Source organism: Desmodus rotundus, chromosome 8, assembly GCF_022682495.2.
Source record: "Desmodus rotundus isolate HL8 chromosome 8, HLdesRot8A.1, whole genome shotgun sequence".
Taxonomy (NCBI): domain Eukaryota; kingdom Metazoa; phylum Chordata; class Mammalia; order Chiroptera; family Phyllostomidae; genus Desmodus; species Desmodus rotundus.
The window spans coordinates 89,725,053-89,748,351 of NC_071394.1; the positions used below are offsets into that span (position 1 = coordinate 89,725,053).

At 55.5% G+C, this 23,299-nt stretch overlaps 1 protein-coding gene across 2 annotated transcripts in view; it reads right to left on the bottom strand.

The window, feature by feature from the left end:
- PRKCD (protein kinase C delta) overlaps positions 1-6,696 on the bottom strand; it is a 30,459-nt gene extending 23,763 nt beyond the window's left edge. The window contains exons 1-2 of one of the 2 annotated variants that reach the window (XM_053929999.2): positions 6,463-6,691; positions 2,975-3,090 (exon numbers count right to left, since the gene is read on the bottom strand). The gene's annotated coding sequence lies outside the window, so the exon portion shown is untranslated. Of the gene's footprint in view, positions 1-2,974; positions 3,091-6,462 lie in introns of both variants that reach the window. The other variant, XM_053930000.2, reaches the window with a different exon arrangement.
- Positions 6,697-23,299: the final 16,603 nt, after the last annotated feature.

A 23,299-nucleotide genomic window follows, 5' to 3' on the forward strand; every position in this document is an offset into this window, starting at 1 on the left:
CAACCCTCACTGAACTGACCTTCTGCATTTCCGTGCCATCCACTGCCATTTGCAAGGATGTGTGTGTAGGGGCATTTCTAGCTCCCCCTACTCCTCCAGTCTCCATCAGCCCCAAATGTCCATCCCCACTCCCAGCCCAAAGGCTGACTCGGAGGGTGAAGGGGAGGCAGGCAGGCAGGAGGGCTTACCACCTACCCCCTTTTTGCCAGCCTCAGCTTCTCCAAGCCCACTGTCCTGGCCGGGGAGGCAAGGGGTGGAGGGGACCCAGCGAAAGCCTGAGGGGGCAGCAGGAAGTTGCAGATTGCCTTTCCCTTTTATTTCTCCTGAGCTCTATTTTTCTCCCTTTAAAAGAGAGCCAGGGGGAAAGGAGCAGGAGGGGGCTGGGCCGCTGAATGCACACAGCTGCTCCACCCCGAGCTCCTCTCTTCAGAGGACGGGGAACTTACTGAACCCATGGAACTCTCCCCACCTCTGAAGGCAGAATCGAGGGGGCATGAGGGAGCCAGACACCTGACTTGTCAGCCAGGCTCTACAGCCACCCGGGCGGGTGACACTGGGCCAGCACCAGGGCCATCTGACATAGTAACCCCAGCATCAGTACCACGTGCTGTTTTTTGAACAGTTACCATGAACCAGGTGCCAAGTGCTTTACATAACTACAGTTTCTACTCCTTAAACACTAAAAATGTGCCAGGCACTCTGCTGGCTACTTTGCATACGTTGCCTGTTGTTTCTGGCACAGCCCCATAAAGGTGGATGCTATCATTCTCTCATTTGTCCGAGGCAGAAACTGAGGCACAGGGCATCAGAGCCACTTGCCCAGGTTCATTCATACAGCTGCTAGGAGCTGCCTCACCCCAGAGATGCAGCCCAATGGTGGCCACTCACATACAAGGGGGCCGTGCCTGCCAGGCCTAATGCTCTGAGCCTTGGTTTGGTTCAAGAGAGGAGCTGAGATTGTGGGGACTGTGGAGGGCTTCATGGTGGAGGGCTCCCTGAGTCTTTGTCGAGGTTCAGCCAGCCTGGGCAGTGGAAAGTCTAGTCAGCTGACCTATTCCACTACCCAGATGCTGCTCCCCTTGCAGGCAAGGCCAGGCAGGGCGAGCCACACACAGAAGGCTGGTCAGTCCCACTCTGAAACCACTTCCTGGGCAGCCCAGAGGAAGTGAGCCTCCGGAAACATCTCGGACAGATGGGCCTCTCCCCTGGGCCCAGGCCTTGGAAAGTACATGGATCGCTCCAGGAGAAGTACCCTTCTGCCTTCCCAGTCCTCTGCTTCTACCTGGCACAGGCACTGTGGGGGACTGGAGAGCTGATAGGACACCCTCCAACCTGTAGGCACCTTGGCCCAATGACCACAGGCAGCCCACTTCCTCCTCTGTGGCAGCAGCCACAAACGGTGCCAGCACAGCTGACACAGCCCCTCCCCCAAACCCTTGCTCCCTGATCTCCTAGCCCTGGTCAGCCTGGAGGACTGAGCCGACTGGGCAGCATAGTTAGTGAATGCCTGGGCAGAGCCCACCTCCTATTGTGACCCAGCCACCTTGAGCACCTGCAGTCAGAGCCACACCTCAAACCTCACTCTCAGTGCCAGACACGAGCTGGGCTATGACCCTGACCAAGGATCCCCCTTCCTGACCCAGAAAGGGCCCAGTGTGGTGCGTGTGAGCAGGCATCTGAGTGCATGGTGACTGGGTGAGCGTCTGTGTGCATGTTTGGGCGTGCCTGTGGGTGAGTGCATGGGAACACCCGCACACATGTATGCGCATGCGCAAGTGTCGGCACTCGTGGGCCTGTAGGCTGAGGTGCCAAGTGCAGCCTCAGTTTCTGTATCCCTGTATGAGGATACGTCTATGCTGGCTAGGTAGGCGATGTTTGAGAGTTGAAAGTGGGCTGGCTCCAAGGCTAATTAATTGAATTTCTTAGGGAATGAGGCTCAGTGCTGGGAGGGGATGAGCCCCTGACGTGAGGTAGCACAGGCCCCAGCCACCCAGGGGCACATCACCTCCTCCCCACCAGATCTGCAGGTAGGTTGAATAAACAGAAGACGCAGTGGAGACCCTGTTTCTGTTCAGCCCCCAGTTAGGCCCATTTGTCTATTCACCTTCAAGACAGCCAAAGGGATGGGAGTACGGGAATGATCAGGAAGGACTCCTGGAGAAAAGTCCACCTTTGCCACCCCTGCCCACTGTCACTGCCTAGGTTCTGTGCCCTCGGCACCTCCTGCGACGCACCCCAGAGCCCTGCTCACTGGGCTCTGGTCAGGCAATGGGTAACTCACAGGCTGTCTTCATTACAACGCGGACCGAAGGAGGCAAAGCTGGACCCAAAGAAAAGAATTTTCAGCTGTGTGAGGGGCCTCAGAGACTGTAGCCTTCCCCAGCACTCCGTAACAACTCTGCATAGCTCACCCTGAATCTAGAAGCTGGGGCAGGAGATTTAGAATCCCTCCTCTGGCCCCAGAGAGTCTGGGAAATGCGGAAATGGATGTAGAAGAGAGCTCAGTTGTACCAGGAGCTTGAAGTCTTTATTCCATTCCCAGCTTAGTGTCCAACCCACTTATTGTAGGACCCAGGGCAAACCTCAGTTTCCCTGTGTGATGATGAGGACAGCTTGGGGCAGAGATAAGGGACATGCAAAAGCTGATACATCCACCTAAGACCCTTGGCTCACATACCACCTTCTCTCTAACTGACCAGCAAAATGTCACCGCTCCTCACCCCAAACCACTGCTGGGCCACAGGCCTCTGAGCCCCAAGGTCAAAGCCTTTGCTGGGCCAGAAGCCAGTTCCAGGCAGAGTACTCATTCGCAGGGCCAAGTGCTGCCCCTCTGGGCATCCAGGCCCCACACCCAGACCAAGGACTCTGTGCTGCCTCCCTGACCCCCAACCGTGTCCCAGGGCAGGAGGGGAGGAGCCCAAAGAGGAAGTCTACCCTGTCCACTGTCCATCTGTTTAAGATGATCTAGTCTTACCTGGGGCTCCAGGCTCCCCTTGCCCTTAGTCCTGGCTCCTGCTGCCACCACCACCACGCAACAACCACCAGGAGAAGTAGGCCTGCTGCCCTCACCTGGGCCAGTTCCTGGCCGACCTGCAGGAATAAGAGAAAAGAGCTGAGCTGGGAGGCGTCACTAAACAGGCTCTCCCCAGCATGACCGACACAAGCCTGGCTCAGCCTTGTCTGACTCTAAGACTTTAGGTCTCTTTGAACTTGACTTTCTCTTCTGTGAAGTAGGGTGTTGGACCCAACTTTTCTAGGGCATTGGTTACATAGTCACTCCATGCTGGGGGTTGGAGCGCTATCTCAGCCTTCAGAGCCTTTCCAGGCTACACACAGAAACAGCAAGAAACCTGTTCCTAATCCTCCTGTCTGCAAGAGGTTGCCCTGTGAGCGTGGGAGAACTAGGGTACAATCAGATTCCACTGCTTTGCGGCCTGGGGCAATCCCTCCTAGCCTCAGTTTGTCTCATCCTTAAGATGGGGAGAACACATCTCCCCAGGTGGTTCCGAGGCTCCAATGATGTGGCCTGCCAGCTCCTGTGCTGGACTCAAACTGGGAGTGCCAAATGAACAGTGACACTCTTTCCTCCTTGTTCTGCACATTCTAGTTTAGGTCGATTCTCCTATTACTGCTGTGCCCATCATACAACTAAAATAAAAAACAAAAACAAAAACTGAGGCCCAGAGAAATCCTTGAAGGAAGGAATGGCAAAGGCAGCAAGGTGCCCCGAGTACCTTTTCAGTGGCCGGGCCTCCACAAAAGATTCCCCTCCCCAGATGTGAGCCCCTTTTCTAGCTGAAGACCCCCATCACCATTCCCTGGGGGCTTAGATATCCTCGGGCTTTATCTTTTTGTCTGTACTTTATTTCTAATTTTAATTTAAATTCCAATTAGCTGTGCCAGCTAAATGGTGTCAGTGCCTTGCAGTCACAGCTCCAGATCACCCCCCCCACACACACACACACACAGCTCTCTCCTCCACCACTACAGCTGAGACTGGAGGGTGGGAGGGAGTTGTCATGTGGGATGAACAGGGCTGAATGCCAGTGGGGTCTCAGTCAGCTGTCTTACCTCCCACAAGGGGTCTGGTCAAGGGGATGGGAAGGTAGGGGGCATGCAACAGATACATTGCCGGCAAGAAACTGGGTTGGGGAACTAGCTAGCCCCAGCTCCCGGGAGAATGGAGACCATACTGTTGGGGGAAAGTAAGTGGTCATCAAATAAGATTTAGCGTTTGCTGAATTCTCACTATGGGCCGAAGCTGTGCTAAAGAACTTATGGCACAGACCTCTAGTCCTCACAAGTTCCTCCCTTCTGCAGATAAAAGAAATAGCCTGAGAGAGGCCTAGCTCCGATCTCTTGCTCTTAACAGGCACAGGGGATTTTGTGCCCAAGTCTTTCTTGGGTCCAAAGTCCAAGGTCTTGGTCACACTACAAACCCCAAGCCTTGCCCTCTAGTGTTTGTCAACTTGGGGGAGTAGAGGAAGGTGAGAGATGAAAGCTTCCCCCGCCCACCCCCGGGGCCCCCAGGAGCTGCATGCACATCCAAACTTCCCAGCCTCCCACCTGGGGCTCTCACCTTCCCTCCCATCACTGTCACCCCAGGGCACAGGCACGACACACCTTGCTTCATCCCCTCCTGCTCCTGACACCCACGCTCAAGCACTCTCGGTTCCCCACAGTCACCCCCCAGCACACACACTCACAGTCTCACACAGTCAGACTGTGAGTCTCCCACCAGTCATAGGCCCACACGGCCAGTCTCGCCCCAGCTCCAGTCCTGTCACACACCAAATCCCTCCACCACCCTACAGGCAGACACAGCTGTCCAAACACCTCCATAACACACTCTCTCTTTCTCTCTCTCTCTCTCTCTCTCTCTCTCTCTCTCTCTCTCTCTCTCACACACACACACACACACACACACACACACACACACACCACTGCCCTCTGCTGGCCTGTCCACCACACCCCGGCTCCGTTCACAGCAGGAAGAAGGAAACCCAAGGGACCAGTCCCCTCCCTTGGTGACCAGGTCAGCCTGATCACAGTGACTCAGTGGCAGAGGGATAGAAAGAACATGAGAGCGCACACACACACTTGTACACACTCACACATAAGCCCGATGGGCTGGCACCCTAACACCGTGGGCTCTCATAATTAACAGCTTGAATATACTCGTGGCTTCTGGGTCACCATGATACACCCTGTGTGCAACATACAAGCCTCCAGACACACAGGGATGCATACTTGGGGGCACACAAAGACACACACCAACATCTAGCGGGGAGTCTGGTGATAAAGGGCACACCGAGACGTAGCACACACAGTGCAGAGAGCCTCAGACCACCCCAAAAGACATACATACACACACACAGGCAAATCACACATGTGAAAAAAGACACACAGGGGCAAGTTCCAGACAGTGACAAAGAACACCCAAGCAGACAGACACACAACATACCTACAAGCCCAGCTACAGAGGAATCAGCTCAAGGAGACATGATCCATGCACTCAAGGCAGGGGCCAGAGAAGGGGACAACCCTCCAACTCTCAGGAAATCTTTCTAATCAGGCTTAAATGGGGGGGCTCAGTGTGGGATTTGGGGAAGTGGAGCAAGTTCTGGCCATGCCCACCTCCTGCCTCTTCACCCTGGTTCTTCCCACCTGCTCCCCTCACCTGACTCGGCCCCCACTGGCGTGGCGTCTGGATTGGGGAGAGCTGGGGCAGACGGGTCCTTGAAGGGGCCACCAGGGTAAGGGGCTCAGAGGATCAGAAGGGCAGGGCAGGAAGGTAGGGTGGGGACTGGAGCCACGCCCAGCCCGGAGACTGATGGAGAGACCAAGAGACACCGAGACTGAAAGAAGATATAGCGAGGAGGAGGCGCTGCACGGGCCAGGCAGGGACAGCCGGACGGGGGCGAGGCCGAGCGGGCGGCCTAGCCTGGGCCCTGCAGTAGAAAAAGAGAGGAGGCGGGACAGGCTGGGGGCGGCGACGGTGGGCCGGGGGCTCCACTCACGGAGAACAGAATCTAGGGGGCGGTGGGAAATGGTTTGGGGTGGGGCGATGGGGCGCGCGGAAGGCTAAGAACCCACAGATAGGGACTAAGAACCAGCGGACGGGGGAACACAGAGGGGTGGGGGCAGATGGACCGAGAGAGGGCCCCAGAAATTCGGGAGGGACGGGCGGACGCTAGGAGGAGCTGGGGCACAGGCGAGTAAGGGGGTCCTGGAACAGACGGACGAGAGGGTTTCGGCTTCTACGGTTGAACGGAGGGACAAGCAGACAGACGGGGGGACGGAGGCACCCACGGGTCCTGGAGCGCGGCGGGACTTTAACTGGCTGCGGCTCAGTTTCTCAGTTTCGAAAACGGGAACCGGAGCGGGGAGGGAGGGGGAAGGGAGGAGTGGCGCGCCCTCGGGGTAGCCCCGATCCCAAGTCCGGGCCCAGCCCTCACTCACCTCCAGGCGCGGGACCGGGCACCAGGGGTCGCGGCCGCTGGGGTCTGGCTCTCGGCGCGGCTCCTGGGAGTGCGCGCCGAAGGGAGTCTGGAGGACCCCGACCGGGATGGGCCCGGAGGCCGGCGAAGTATCTTGCGGGCGTAGGCGCGGCGGGCGGGTGCTGGTGGTCGCTCGGGGGACCCCGGTGGAGCCACCTCCCGCTCCCGCGCCGCGGCACACGGAAGTGCAAAGGGGCGGGGCGGCGCAACCTCACCCAGGTGCCGGCCCCGGCCCCGCCCCCGCTCAGGGCCTGCCCCTCCAAAGCCCCGCCTCCGCCCTCCCAGAGCTGGGGGTCCAGCGTCTCCTCCTCTGCGCGCGGGTCACTCAGCGTCTGGGCCTTCCTGCTCTCCCGGCCACATCGCGTCCTCCTCTCCGCACCATCAGTGCTTTCTCCAACCCTCAGAAGGGGTCCCATTTTATCGAGGACGCTGAGGCCGGAGGACAGGAGCAGCTGCCCCCACCCTCAGCCTCACGCACCCAGGCCGGGAGGCGCCAGCTGGGGTTCCCCAGATCCCGGCGCCCACGCCTGGGACTCCCACCAGCCAGCTGGCCCGCCTCTCCTGGTCTCGCTCTTTCTCTTCCTGTTGGCTGGAGTGCGGACACAGCCGGGCTCGGTGCCCGCCGCCAAGCCGGCTAGTCTCAGCCCGGCCGGTAGACGAGTTGGAAAGTCTCCAGGGCAGATGGTCTGCCGCTGCTGGTCAGAAAACTCGAGGGCAGCCTCTACCCCATTCCTCGTGTCTTCCGCCTTCCTGGCCGGGCTTTCCAGAGCTCTCCCTCGCCCCTGGCAGGCGCCTTAAATTAAGCTTCCTTTCGAGACGTGGAAGTTGGCTGTCAGGCATAACTCATTCATTCATTCATTCATTCACTCATTCATTCACTGAGTATTCCCTGGGCTGAAGTCTGAGTTCGGAGTGGGTCCCAGGGAGTCCATTCCTCTGCTCCCAGAGTTCAGAAAGCCAAGACGCTGGCTCTATATTCCAAAGAAATGTTACTTTCCAAAGACAAAGAAGAGGGTTCCAGGTCCCAGGCGTCCTAGGGGACGAGGAGAGCCTACACAGCTATTCTTAGTTAAAGCCTAAGGGATGAAAAAGGGGGGCAATCCTGAGGAGGCATGAGCTGAGGAAGGGGGCCGTGGCTGAGACAGGCCATAGCTAGGACTCTGGTCTTCTCAGTGAACAGGTTGTGGCAGTGGTTACAGCAGAATGGGCTTCTGGGCGCATGGATGAGGCAGAGGAGCAGGAGAAGGGAGGGACTGGGTAAGGGCAGAAGGGCTGTCACATTGTTTAGGTGGGAGGACCCTGGGTTGGTAAGAAGGGTAGGGTATAGGACTGTGAGCATGGGGGGTGGGGATGTCCAGTGTGACCCCCACGGATGGACAACTCTGGCAGAGATATGCATCCCTAAATTCTGTTTTAAGTGTGTGAGTGTGTTTGCGCTTGGCAGGGAGTGTCCAGACTGCAAAGAGAAAAACTGCAGTGACTCTTCCCATCACAGAGAGAGGGGGCCGCTGGTGCCCTGAGAAGCAGGTACACCTGGGAAGGAGGACCTAGTCTGAAAATGGTTAATGTCCAGGTTGCTAGTCCTGATGCCTGTCCCCCACCCCATCAGGTTAAGCTCTTTTTGCCAAACTCTGGACCCCTCTGACCACACTGGACTATCATTTGGGAAATAGGTCTTAGGCCTTACTCCTTACAACCAGACCTTTGAACATACTGTTTCCAGGGCTAGGATGCCATTCCTCCCTCCCTCACATCTCTTCCTATCTGGGTGGTGTTCACTAAAATGCCACTCCTCCCTGAGCCCAGCCATGAATCCGTGGAACTTTCCTGAGCTAAGGGATCTTACTCTGTGTATATTCATTAGTGTGTTTTGTGTCCTGGTCCCCCCCTCCCGCCCCCACCCCATGGTATCCCTGGAAAGGGTGAGCAAGGTGAGCTTCAAGTGACCTTTGCCCACCTTGAATCACGTTTCCTTTCTGGCTGCTCCCTCCAGGTCCACAGTGGCCAACCCAAGCCTCTCCCAGGATATCAACAATAGGCTCATTACTGGAGGGAGGGCTGACTAGTGGAGAGCTCCAGGTCCAGCCACCAGACCTTTGCTCCCATGCCCTTGGTTCACCTTGGGAAATGGAAAATAAGATTAATGGCTGTCACTGACGGAGTTTCCCCAGTGCCAGGCCCTGTGCTGGATACTGAATGTGTGCAATCTGTTTGGTCCTCCAGTCCGCTTAAGATGAGGGCCACTATTAGCACCACTTTTGGTGATGGCAAATTGACCATCACCAAGGAAGGTGAAGCCACTTGGCGAAGGGCACACAGCTAGTAAACAGCAGAGGCAGCATTGAAACCAAGGTCTGCCTGGCTCCAAAGCCCATGTTTTATTTTAGGGTTTCTCAATCTCAGGCCTGTGACCTTTGGGCCAGATAATTCTTTGTTGTGGGGGCTGTCCTGTGCATTGTAGGATGTTTAGCACCACCTCTGGCCTCTACCCGCTACACTAGATGCCAGTAGCACTCCCCTTCCTCAAGCTGTGACAGATAAAAATGTCTCCAGACATTGCCAAATTTCCCCTGAGGACCAATATTCACCCCCTATTGAGAACCACTGCTTTAGAGTGGGGCTGGTGTTTCAGGAGCAAGAAGTTAGATTACACACCAGGAAGCACTTTGCTGTCCCTCAGGATTATGCAAGCCACAATGTGGCCAGGGCAGAGAAGGGATGTGCATGGCCCTTCCTCCAGAGACAGGCCCTGGACCAGGGGCCCCAGGGGGAACAGGTTATTTTGGGGTCCAAGGAGTCCAGGTCAAGCTTGGCTTGGGCCCCTCTGCATTCTGGAGCTGCTCCTGGGTACCACACTGGGTGGATCAGTGCATGGTCCAGATAAGCTTGCCTCTGTGCCTCCATAACTTGTCTGGACCCAACCTTAGAAGGGCCTGCTAAGGCCTAGGAACAAACTTTGGCTGTGTAACACGCTAATTGTATGACCTGAGCAGGTGACCACATGTCTCGGATCCTAAGTCCTCACCCATGAAAGGGGCTGGTAACAGACCCATGCCAGGGGTTGAATAAGGGTTGGATGAGATGATGTTCTCCCAGGGTGAACACCTGGTGAGAGCTCAGCTCACATTGGTCAGGGATACAGGTATGGTCACTTTGCTGAATCACAAGCTGTCAACCTTGGAAGAGCCCTTGATAGCCTCTTGTGACATGGGACATAAATCTCCGAGCAGGACTGGACTCATAGCAGCCACTCAGAAGTGAGACTTTCCCTTTCTCCTCCTCTAGGTTTGCAGCCAAGGAAATGAGCCCCTCAGGGGTAGCACTGGGCAGTGCCCAGACTCCTACTCCTAGCGCCCGGCCAGGGCTACTCCTCTTCTGGCTCTCTGGAGGGTTTTTCAGAATAGAGCCAACCTGACCTCTGCAACCCCTACCCCACCCAGAGGCCATGAACCTGGGGGCCCCCAGACTCCTCCAAAGGACAGCAAAACAAATTGGACAAGGCCTAGACTTCCCTCTGTCCCTGGAATCCACCCAGCTACAGGCAGGAGGGGGTCTCCCACTTGATGCCTGTGAAGAGTTGGTCCTTGTCCTAGCCCCTCCCCTCTCACTTCCTTTCTGTTTCTGTTTCTCTGTATCACCATCCCTGTCCCAGAAGCTTCCACTGCCAGCGTCAGCCGCATCACACCCAGAGGAATGTCTTGGCCCAGGGGGATCTCCTAGGCTCATGTTTCAGGAGTGGGAGGCCCAGGCCAGCAGGGTTGGTGTGCCTGGGCAACTTGCCAGGGGTGACAGGGCCTTGGAGGGTCTAACAAGGGATAGACCAGGTAAGATGGGCACTTGGGACATAGTCTAAGCTGCTACCATGCCTCAGGCCACCAAAGTGGTCAGGAGCAGGGATTTCAGCCTCAGGCACTGGGTCAGGGGCAAGTAAGGGCAGTGGCGTTGGGGACAGTGCCACACAGTATGGAAGTGTCGGGCCAGGGGGCTGCAGAGTCCAGGTTTACATCCCGGTTCTGCCCTGGACCTGTGACTTAACTATGTCTCAGCTTCCTCATCTGTGAAATAGAGATGATAACTGTAATACTGGCCTGGTGAGTTGTTGAGGGGATGGAAGAGATCAAGCTTAGGAAGCACTGGACGAAAGGCTCAGTCTATGTTGGTGTTAACCGCCACACAAAGAGTGGGTGAAATCTGGCTAATAGTCCCCAAGTTCTGTCCTCAGTGTATTTGTGTTTGGGTGAAACTTGCAAAATACTTGGAATACACAAGGGGAGGTGCTTTCTGGAAGTGCAGGGCACAGGGATTTGCTGGGGCTCCCACAGGGATATGCAGCCCCGGACTGCCCCAGACCCACAGTGTGAGTTCGTGTGAGTCCCCTCTTCTGGCTCCCCTACTCCTTTGCCACCCCCCCACCCCCTGCCCCCAAAGCGGTGTGAGGGGGGTCAGTTTGGGGGCTCCTATTGTCAGGGTCTGTCACTGAGCGACAGCTATTCCCTCACACACAAACCCAGAGGAGTACCCAAGCAACAGCACTCCCTCCAATCTGATTGCCCTACCAGCTCTCATACTAGGTCTGGCAGCTGGGAACCGAGGGGCTCAGTCACCCACAGGGCCGGGAGGGCCGCGGGCCTCTCCAGCCCCCTCGTCATCTCGCCTGTGCAAGCCTCAGTCTTTCTCCAGAGCCGGCAGCTCAACAATCCCAGCTTGGCCCGTGGGAAACAGGGAGGTAGGGGTGGGGCTGAGCTGGAGGGTGGCCCCTTCCTCAGGCGTGGAAAGCTGGGGAGAACTGCAGCCACCGCAGCTGCCACAGCACCGCGCACACACCCCCGTCCCGCCCCCGCAGTCCCCAGTCCTGCGCTCTGGTATTGGCCGGCCCATGGCCCCCGCCCCTCCCCGCCCGCCTCGACCGGGGGCGGAGACCCCGCCCAGCCACGTGATGCTGGCCCGACTATAAAACTCCCAGCTCTATTCCCGGGTTGGGCAGCCACCTGGAGAGTAAACTGGCTCCCCCCACCTGTGCTGGGGCGCCCAGCGGTGCGTTATCGTCGCCCTTCCCAGCTGCGGGCTTGGTCCAAGTCAGGGAGACTTGCGCACGCCCATTTCATGAATGACGCCACCGAGGTCCTGGGTGTGAGTGTCTTCCAAGGCACCGCAGCCTGTCCCGGTAGCTGGGAACCTCTGAGAAAACCGTGAGGACAGGGGGGCTGGATGGGGGATGAGGATGAGAAGGGAGAGTTACAGAAGCCTAGAAGAGTAGTGACACACATTGGATGTTCTCAGGAAAAACGGAGTAAATAAGGAAAACAAAGACAAGTTTACAGAGGAAAGTAGAAATTTCCCATAATTGCACAGCTAATTTCATCTCCCCAGACAGACCTACCCTACTCGATGTATCTTAGAAATTGTTCTGTTGGAGGGACACAATCAGGGCGGGCTTTCTAAAGGAGATGGCAGAGTAATCTGGGGCCCAGGACCCTGTCTGTAATCATTTTTCCCCGGGAACCAGAATGGGGGGATTGTAGGCTCCTGACTAAGACTTCACCCAGGGTTTGCCGGCAACTCTTGGCAGAGCTGTGAGCAGGGGCTGTGGGCAGTGCCTGGAGAGAAGTGGTTTGGCCAGTTGGACCAGCAGAGCCTGAGCATAGCTGGCACCCTGCATCCCAGGTTCTCCAGAGATATGAGAGGCCCTGAGGCACCAGGATACCCCTGCCAACCCACCTCCCACCCTCCCATATACTGCTCTTCAAGTTCCTGCCTCTGCTCAGGCTGAGCTTTGCTCCTGGAATGGATTTCTTTGCTCCTGGTGTCTCTCCAGAGGCACCAGTCACATGGTACAGAGGCTCCAGAGTGAGAAGAACCTCCACACTAACTGGCTGTGCGACCCTGAGCAAGAACCGGTTCTTTCTGAGCCTCAGATTTCCTCATCTGTAAAATCCCCACTCCTTGGGACTGCCCTGAGGATGGATTGAAATATTAGGTGCCGTGGGCCCAGCCCTGTGTTCAGCACTACAAATAGGCAGCTTGGCTGCTCATGTCCATCTCCCCCAGACTGTGAGCTCCCTTGGCTGAGACATGCTTCCTCCCCAGTGCCCAGCAGCCTGCGGTGGGCAAAGGCAGAGGTTGACAGGAGAGGAGCCTCCCCAGGGATCTGAGTCTTACCCTCAGCTACTGCCCACCCCACCACCTTCACACGCCTGGGCCCTGCCTCTGCCCACAGGCTTCTGCGGCCACAGTCTGTGGCCAAGATGGCCACAGCAGCTAGGCAGGCAGCCAGGCTGCTGGGCAGGGCTGGAGAGCAGGAATGGTGAGCCCTTGGAGCCAGAAGCACAGCCAGTTCTCAGGCTGGCCCCTCAGGGCCTGTAGGCATGGGGCAGTCATCCCAAGGCAGTGGAGGGAGGGGAGAAAGAAGGCTGGAATTTCTGGAGCGGATGTAGCTTTTGGGTCAAGGACTGGGTACACAACCTAAGCCCTCCATGGGGCCTCTTTTACATTTTTCCATCTCTACTCCAGTCCAGTGGGGTGAGGACTCAGGCCGGGTGCCTAGGCTTCCCCGACATGGGCACTGAAACTGAAGCCCCAGCTTTAGGTACTGTGCTCAGGATCATAGAAGCTGCCGGGTGCGGGGAAGATTTAGGACCCTGCTTGGGGGCCTCGTAAAAAATATGAACTAGACTTTCAACTGGTCCTTGGGTTTCGCAGCCTGGAAGCCTGGGATGTTCGTGCCATGTCTGCTTTAGTTCCATCATGTTGCAGCGCAACCGTGGTCTTCCGTCCTCTGGGGCAGGAGGGTAGCTCCCTGTGTGGGGGCCACTCCTAGCCTTGGGGGTACCTCTCTGGAGGGAAGGCTGGAAGGTTGAAGAGGGAACCTGGGGGAAGGGGGAGTGAGTTTGAGCACTGGGCCATAGGGGTTGCAGTGGGAGCTTTCTGGAGAATCTGACTTTAGATTCCCATGTGTGCACCCATGTACCAGCTGGTGGACATGCGTGTGTGTGTGTGTGTATGGGGGGAGTGACAGGAGGGAAGGGAGAGGCAGAAGTACCCAGTCATGCTAAGTCTTCCCTGCTTTTCCTCAAGCCTCGTCCTTCTACAACACCCATTTGAAACCACTGGAATCTAGAGGAGAAGGCTCCAAGGAAGCCTCCACCACCCCCAGGCTTTCAAGCCTCCACCATCCCCAACCACAGCCACCGTGGGAGGTGCTGTGGGGGCACAGTCATGGTACAAAGGAAGAAAAATGAACTTTTTTCCCCTCAGGCAGAAGCTTTGCTTCAAGGCTGGGTGGAGGATTCCCAGCCACTGGGCTGGTCCAAGCAGACCTACACTGGGCAGCGTTCTGTCCCGTTCCCCCTATTCAACTTCCCACACCTGAGCAAGGCCCCAGTTCACTGTGGAAGATTGTATAGTTATGTGCCCCCTCAGTACCTCAGTCCCCCCACTCTGGCTTCATTAATTTGTCCTCACTGCCACCACTGGTGTTTCTTGTCTGGCCGTCTGCAGCCTCCTCTGCTCAGGACCTCACCTCCTCATCCCTAGTAATTCTTCTTCACCGCAGCAACACAGTCCTTTCAGGGGCGTCCAACCTGTGGCTTGCAGGCTGCATGCGGCCCGGGATGACTATGAGTACAGCCCAACACAAAATTGTAAATTTACTTAAAACCTTTCTTTGCTCATCAATTTTCATCAGTGTTTGTGTATTTACTGTGTGGCCCAAGACAACTTTTCTTCCACTGCAGCCCCGAGATGCCAAAGGGTTGTGTACCTCATTCCCAGCCCTGAAGCTGGCCATCGGTCTCTCAGGATAAAGGATGAAGTCTGTACATGACCATCAGGCCCAGTGTGACTTAGCCCCTGCCCTGGCCAGTCCTCCAGCTCCAGGGAGAAGAATTTCTTTCAGTTCCTACCAGACCACATTCTGCAATTTCTCACCTCTGGGCTTTTGCCCATGCTGTTCCCGTTGCTTGGAACATCGTGCCTGGCTAACTCTTTAGTCTTCAGGTAGGTCCTAGTTTAGTAACCACCTCTTCTCGGAAGCAAGGCTTCCCTCCACCCTTGTGCAGGGTTAGGTATACCTCAGGGCAGAGTGGGCCCTCTGTCCTGGGGAACAATACCACCAGGGCCCAGGGCTTGGGGAGTGGTCCTTTTGCCTCTTCACCTGTCCCTGTCCAGCCCAGTGCCCTACCTCAGCTTTCAGGCCTCTGAACAGGGTGATCAGGAAGAAGCCAGGGCAGAGGAAAACCAGGGGGCCTCAGGATGTCTCCTATAACCCTGTCCCACTTTCCTGTAGGTCCTTATCTAGGAGCTGACACCACCAACTGTCCCCCACATCTGTCTTCCCCAGGGCTTCCAGGGCTTGGGTTCCTGGACCCTCAGGTTCCCCCACTGCTCCAGGTCCCCTACCTGAGCCCCAGCTTGGAGGGAAGCCTAGCAGCTAGGGTTGGCCTGGCATCATGGGTCTTGTCTGATGAGAAGTAGGCATGAGGTGAAACTTCTGGAGGAGTTCTAAACACTGGGCTGGGGTGTGCCTGAGAGCACATAAGCAAGTGAGTTTATGTTGGGGGTGGGGGTTGTGGCAGAGTCAAGGCTTAACAGGTCCCCAGTGGACACGCCTGAGAAGATGCCTGGGTGAGTACCATGAGGCTGGAGTTTCACCCTGCCATGCCTCTGACTTGCTGCAAGATCCTGGCAGGTCCCTGCCCCTCCAGGCTTCCATGGCTTCAGCTACACAAGGGAGGGGACAGAATGGTACCTATTAAGTTGTCAGTAGGATGTTACTGGCTCCTGTCAGGGACAGGCTGAGCACCTCGTTTAATGCTGGGGGCAACCTGCAAAGTAAGGGCAGCCTTAATTTATAGGTGAGGAAACTGAGGCTCAGAGAGGCAAGGCCACTGCCCAAGACCACATGGCATGTCAGGTGGCAGGGCCAGGGCTCCAGGTCTGTGTGAAGCTGCAGCTTTCCGGCTTTCAGGAAAAAGATCTGGTAGCTTCAGGGGTAGGGCACCTAGTGATTAAGCTTGGGCCCCAGACTACACGGCTCCCCTCTCAGCTCTGTCTCACTGGCTGTGTGACCTTGTGCAGGTAGCTCAGCTTCTCTGAAACACAATGGGAGGGATAAGAGACCCTGTCTCCATGGTCATATGAATTAACTGACTGAGTGAGGGTAAAGAGGGGGATTACTACCTTCCCTATCCCATCTCTCCCTCATTCCCAGGTATACGTGAGGATCAGAGGGGAGCAAGGTCAGGTCCTGTGTTGACACCTGGACACACTGTTTTCTTTATCTCTTGGCCAAGAGCTTCCCCAGCCACCATCAAGAGTCCTCTAATTGCTGTTTAATTGCCTATACCAAGGTAGAGCAGGTATTCTGATCTCATCCCGCAGATAAGGACACTGAGGCTCAGGTGCATCCCTCACTGAGGTCACACGGGTTGTTGGAGGAGACTGATGCAGGAGCCCAGAGTATGGCTTGTTCACATGTCCTGCAGAGGGTCCCTGGACTTCTCCTTAGACAAAGGATGGATGCTGTGGTGGAGTTGGCTTGGCTGCTTGCGAGTCACTTCTCATGGGGGGCATGGTCAGGACAACTTCTCCAAAAACTGGAACGCAGCCAGATGTTTTGCAAACCTTGCTTGGGCTGGGCCCAGATGGCAGCCTGGACCTTGGCTTGTGTATCTATCTGAGGAGGGGACAGAGTTCAGCATGATGTGAGAGGCCAGGTACCTGATTTCCTCAGCTAGGTAGGGATGTTGGGTTGCAGCCTCCCTGCTGCTACATGTCTGGGTGCCTGCCCTCTGGGGCCCCCTCTTCTCCTCCACGTGGCTGTGGGGTTCCCAGCCTGCAGGGCAGACCAGGCCCCTGAGCCTGAGCCTCCTGAGAGTCAGGAGTGAGCATCAGCGAAAAGGCCTGTTCCTACAGGTTGTGTTGTAGGGCAGTGGCCATCTCAGGAGGCCCTGGCTTGAGGATAGGAGTCCCCTGGGGCCACTGGGGGCTGGCCTTCTTTCAGGGAACTCAGCTACTCAACTGTGTGACTTTGGGCAAGTCACCTCCCATCTCTGGCTTCAACTCCCTTGTCTATAAATCAGACTACTTGTCACCCCTTAGAGACTCAGAGATTGTAGACAAGAGGAAGGTCTAGTGAAGTGGCTGGATCAGAGTGAGCTCTCAATAGATTACTGCTATTTCTTTTATATTATTTACCTTTGTTATTATCAGGGTGTGTTTGGGGATGGGGCAAGGAAGCTTACACAGTCTGAAGTGCTCTGCATAAAATCTAAGTCTCGAACCATCTCACCTAACTCACCATTGTAGATGTGTGAGACTAGGATCCCAAGAGGCTAAATGAGTTGCCCAGATTATCAGCAATAGACTCTGACAGAAGCAAGAATAGAAATTCATCATTCTTTTCTTCCTGCAAGCATCTACCGTGTGCTAGATCCCGTACTAGAGCTGAGGAACCGGGGAAGCCTCCACTGCAAAGGTGCCCCTGGCCTGGGCCAGGAAGGACAAGGAATACCTCCTTGGCCAGTGGTGGGAAGGCAGAGAAGGTACTCTAGGCAGAAGGAATAGTTAGAGCAAAGATTTGGAGCTAATGAACTAACTCACTACATCCAAGGCCAATGCTAGGGGAACAGCAAGATAAGCCTGCGGTGCTGGAACAGGGGGTGCACAGCAGACCCCAGAGACCAGCGGGGCGTTCACATTTTCAGTGGACTTGGATGTCATGCAAAAACCTGGGCCTGCATTTGGGCCCGTGATGAAGAGAGGAAATAAAACCTTGGAAAGGGAGGTTTCCAGGCAAAAACTGGAGGGGAAAAGATCAGGAGGACAGGCTTTCTACGCAGAGGAAGCAGCAAGAACAGAGGCCTGGAGGCAGGAATAACTGCAACAAGCAGTTTTAAATGAATAGATAAATGAAGGCATGGCCTTTATTATTTGTATTAGTGCGGCCTGGATTTCCTGGGGCCAACCGGGCAGGCAGTGCAGGTGTGCACTGCCAGAGGCAGAGCCAGAGATCTCCACCTGCGCACACATCCAGCTTCCTCCCCCAAGGCAGTGCCCGGGGCTGGTTACAGCCTGCTCCTTGAGCATTAGGTTTGCCCATAGGAGAAGGTACACAAGGGTGGGAGTCCAGGGCAACTTCACCAATTTTTGCCCCTCTGTGAGCTTGGCGGTTCAGCCCTCAGTGTTGGGCTGCAGGGACTCTGACCAGCAGATTTATGGGTGAGAATGTGGGTGTGTGTAGGGGGCTTCAGGACCACCTCAAAGACCTTTCTTTTCCTTCACTATAGATTCTGGAACTTTTGCCCATAGGTCTCTGGGCCCTCTGGTGCCATTGCTTTGGCATGTGTCCTTCTTGGGGTCTGTAGGGTTGAGCCTTAGCCCCTGTATGTCTTTGTTCCTTACCTAGCTGTAGTAGGGTCACCCCCTTAAGGGCCATGTCCTCTCCTGATCACTTCCTGTGCCACCTCCCACACGGCCCCCACCCTGTGAGGACCAGTTACACTGTAGGCACTTAGTAAAAACTGGCTTTCCCATGGTGGCACCCCTGTTGCCTATGCTCAACAGCATTTGTCAGCTGCATGTGTATTGGCTTCCCCAGCACCCTGGGCCTTCAAGTGGCAAAAGCCAGGGAGTGCCGGCTCCACGGAGGTCAAGCTGGCTGGGGTTGGCTGAGCCTCTGGGCTCCCAGCGCTGCGCTGCACCAATCCACTGGCAGGCCCTGCTCTGCAAGACCCTCTGGTGATCCAGAGCCCTGGGAGTCAGATGCAGTAGGTGGGTATGTGCCCAAAGGGAGCCCAATTGGGAGCAGCAGCAAATGATTAAACAGCTTGGGGTCAGACCCACCTGTGCTAATGCCTGAGCGTGTCCATAAACGCACAGATGCATACAGCATTCTCTAGCCACCTAGAGGCTGACTCCCAAAGTCCCGCTTTCTCCCCGCTTCAGGATGGCGGAGTTTGGAGGAGAAAGTCATCACTTCCTTCATCATCACCTTGGCAGTCCCTGACATGAATGGGTGTGGAAGTATGTGCATGCATTCTTTTGTGTGAGAGAGCCTAGAGTGGGGGCAGCAGGTTGGGAGAGCATGAGTGTGCAAGGTCACTGGGAGGGTGAGAGGAGGGCCAGGGTTGAGCAAGCAAAGGTGCATGACCTCCAGATATGGCTCAGGCTCAGGGGCCGCCCTTGAGGCACCTTTGCTCCAGCCACTCCAGTGGAAGTCACTCAGCATCTTCTCACATAAGAACAAGGTCTGGGTGGAGAAGGGGAGAGGGCAGAGGGGAAGAAGACAAGGGTTGAGAGCCCACTCTGGGTTTCCTGGGTCCTCCTGCCTGCTTCACATTCCAGCTCCACACTGTGTCCAAGAGGCTCTGGAGTTCTCCCCATCAGCTCTCCCAGCTGCCCCAGGCTCCTGAGAGCAGTCTCTGCCTGCAGTGCCTGGCAGAGTCCATGGAGACCATAACATCCTGAACCCTTGAACCTTGAACTCAGAGGTCAACCTCAAAGAACTCAACACTTATCCGTGTCTGGTAATGGCCAGCTGGTGCGGGGCTGCCCAAGGGCATGTCTGGGTATCAAAATAAAACCTGACAATTGCTACCTCCACCCAGTGCCACAGAGCTCTGCCAGAAGGTAATTATAGGTGGCCTGGGATGGCCGACTCTGCCCACAGCCCAGAGCTCGTCGGGTCCAGGATCCACAGGGCTGCAGGGAGCCCCTGCCCTCCCCATCTTGCTCTGCCCCAGGCCTTCGATTCAGAACACCTCAAGTCTCCAGCTCCAGGGCCCTCCACCAGCCTATATGCCTACCAGTCTTGGAGGGGGTCCCGGGGAGTCTGGATGAACTATGGACTCTTCAGAGGATGTAGAGTACATGAACTTGGTCTCAGATTAGAATCATAGTAAGGACAGTAATTCTAGCCCACACATATCAAGCACTCACAAGCTTCTTACAAAGCCCTTATGATGTGGGTACCATCATTAGCAACATTTTACAGGGAGGGAAACTGAGCCCATGGGGACTGAATGACACACCCATAGTCATATGGCAGGGAAGTGGCCAAACTGAGCCTCACACCTCAGACTGCTATGAATTCCAGGCCAGAGTTCACTGTCACTGGGCCAAGCTTCCCCTAAAGCCACAGGAGAAAGGGTGGGACAGCTGGTTACTGGCCTGGGTGGAGTCAGACAAGTGATGGGTATGAGGTGTCAGCAACTGGCAGAGGAAGGATAGGGTTCCCCTTCCACAGTCTTGTTTCCCAAGTGCGAAAGCTTATGCAGACCCTGCCTGAGTGGCCTTACTGTTGGGTGTCCACGCGGTGGTGAGAGGCTGGGGGGAGACACGACTTCTGTCTGCCTCCCCCCTGTCCTTCCCAGATTTCCTCAGGCCAGAGGGAGTATCCTGCCTGTCCCTGCCTGCTCTGGTCCCCACAACTCTCTCCCCGCAGAAGCTGTGTGAGGGCAGGATCCCGCGCAGGAGCTCCACCCAGGACTCCTCTGTGCCCGTTGCACTGCCCCGGGCCCGCTGAGGATACCTGAGTCTGCTGGGCAGAGAAGGCTTGGGCCCGGCCTTCTACAGCACAAGGCGCCACCGTCTCGGCCCTTGCCAAAATTTATCTGTGGAATTTGCCTTGGAAAACTCCTGGTTCCTGATGACTGATGAGGACAGAGCTGTGGCTGTCCTTGTCCCAGGTCTCAGGGTCTCAGTCCACACCACCAGAAGGTTCTTGTGGACATCTCACTTCTCACTTTCTGTCTCTGCTTCTCTCCCGTTCTCTTCTCCCATTCCCTTTCTGGCTCTTGCAGATTACCATAGTAAAGAGGCATGTGTTCATATTTCTCATCTCTGTAAGTGGAAACTCCAAATGACTTCTGCATTGACCTTGTTGGTAATCAACAATCCACAAGCTTATTTAATTTCTACTCTGTGGAGAGGGTGGCAAATCTGGAGATGGGTTACCGTGCCCACATCTGTGCTTGAGGCAGGTGTTGTTAACTGATCACAGCACTTCCTGCTCAGCCTGGAGGGACACAGCTCAGAATCCTTCTCAACACAGCTCCAGGGAGCCCTGGCAACCAGCTGGAATTGACACATGGGTCAAAATCCATTTTACCTCCCTTCTGCAGCCCATCTCCTGCGAAGGATTGAGGCCAGGGTCAGGCCAGGGATTCTTGTGCAAAGCTGTCCTTGTCCTGTCTCACCTAACACTGCCTGTGCCCTGATTTCTTTGTCCTTGTTCTCAACGGCTGACACAGGATGGGGAGAAGGCAGACAGGATCGTCTGTCTTTGTGTCTCAGATTCCTGTGAGGCGGCGATGGCCTGGTTAGGGACTTGGCCCCAAAGTGGCATAGCTCCTTTGGATGGAAGGCACCTGGGCTGCTGCATTCAAGCACCTTCCACAGTTGCCTCCATCTGGGACCTAAGACCCTCCCAAGATGCGTGTCTTCCCAGAGCTGCTCTGGGACCTGGGGATCCCAGGTCCATTCACCTGGCCTCCTGTACCTATGGTGCTCACTGTGCATAGCTTTCTAGGTCAAGGACAAAATCCTGACTGCTGCCTTGCCTTTTGCAGTCATTCAAACACATAGATTAGCACTCACTGGGTGTTAGAGCTTGTAGCAGGGGTCAAGGGCCTCCCTGAGCAAAAACAGAGGGTCCTTATTCAAGGAGCTTAAGCAGGGGAAAGAGGCATGTTCTCAGATGGGTTATTGAGAAAGCATTAGACCCAGGATCAGACAGGTGGAAGGTCAATCCCATCACTGCCACTGGGCCTCAGTTTCCTCATCTGTAAAATAAGGAGAAAAGTAATAATACAAGAACGCCTGCTGCACAAACTTATTTAAGGATTAAACAAGGTAATTTAGTCCATCCTAGAACATCATTTGCTGAGCATCTACTATATGCTGAGCTCTGAACTCAACTCCAGGGCTATTGCTCTCTAGGAGCTGACAGTCAGAGGGAGAGCAAACTAGTCACCAGGAAATGGCCACACAGAGTGAGCAGAGCCCAGATGGGGGAAGCCCAGGCACTGGGAGAGTCAGAAGACTCTGACCCCATCCAGGAAATCAAAGAAGGCTTCTTGGAGGAGGTTACTGTAAAAGAGGAGGACACATTAGCCAGGCCTAGGGAAAAAGAGGCAGACCCAGACAGTGTTTCAGGCAGAGGAAGCAGCTGAGCAAAGGCTAGGCGGTGAAGATGTGCCTACGAAAATGCCCAGTACTGGGCCTCAGCATTTGTGTAAAAAGTGCAAGGCAGGAGAGGCGCCCAGACAGACTGGTCTAGGTACTGATTGTGAGACAGACGAACTGGGTCGGGTCAGTCCAGGGAGCTGCATTATTTACTGACCCAGCTATAAAATATTCACATGGGCTTCCTGATGATTTATGGTGTTTGCTTTCCTACCTCCGGGCTCCTGGCAGGTAAACCATGTGCCCTGCAGCTCACCCCTGGGAGGAGACCCAAGGCACCGGCGCCAAGCACCTAACTGGGCCAGGAGGAGGGCTCCATTCCAGGCGGCCAGGCCTTCTGGCAGCTCTGAGCTCTTCTAATGAGGCATGAGCCCCATGGCCTGAAGGCCCCACCCCAGAGTGCTTAGGGCAGAGCCAGGAATCCAGGGTGAGAAAGGTCCATGCTGTGGGGGAGGCAGACCGAGACAGTGCTCACGGGCTGTGCAGTCTTAGACAAGGTGCTGAACTTCTCTCATCCTGTTTTGTCCCCTGCGGAATGGGAGTGACGGTAGTACAGTGCTTTGGAGCAGATTGAGAAGAACTCATGTGACAGGAGGAAATTCCTACATGTTTCATTAAATGTCTGCAAAGTGTAATATTAGGACAGCCTGTCAACTGTAGCACACCTCAACTCTTATAAAGTGATTTAAAAGTATTCTACATGGGAAGTAGGTTCGTTTTAACATGCTGGGGGTGGAGAGCCAAGAGCTGCAGAAAGCTTAGAAGGGCCTGACCTCAGCCTCCACAGGAGGGAGACCAGTTGTCCCCTCTGCTTAGCACCTCTCTTGGAGTCTTTCTAGAAATCTTTTTGTGATCTTTCCAGAAACTGACCCAGTTTTCTATTCATTTCTGGAAAGGCAGAAAGGAATAGCCTCAAACAAAGGGAGAGAGGTAGAGTGGTGAGCTCAAGTGGGCCTCTGACCAGGCCAGCTGGTACCTCCTACTCCTCTGAGGAGGAGCTGCTCTCCGGCTCTCCAGTAGACAGATGGTGAAGCCCCGACAGCTGGAATCTCTTCTGGCCCCAGGCAGTGGAAGTCTGGGCCCATGTCTGATGGACTCTTGGGCTCATGAAGATTAGGCTATAGGGAAAAGTGGACACAGGGCTGGGTCCCTCCAGTCTGCGACAGCAGGATGGAGAGACATCTGATGGGCAGGGGTGTTGAGGTCAGCAGATTCCTGAGAGGAGCTTCTGGAAAACTGTGGCTTACGTGGAGGAGAAATCAGCCCCCACACCCACGGTTTTCTTCCAGGGCCCTCCTGGACCAGCCTGAGCGACTTCTCCACTGAGTATATGGCCACACTAATGCCAGAGAGAGGAGGGATCAGAAGGCCACACAAGATCAGAATTTGGAGGACTGGGGGGAAAAAGGTGGAGGGAGAAAAGAAGAGAGACACCTTAGGTGATTCTTCCAGCTGTGGTTGCACCCACCTCTGTGGCCTTGGATCCCCCTAGACCAGTTCCGTGAGCTTTTCCTGGATGTCCCAAGTATCAGTCAGTAACACTTCAGTGAGAATCAACTGATAAGTTCCCTTAAGTACTGCATTTCCAGACAGCACTCCACAAAGCAGAGGGAAGC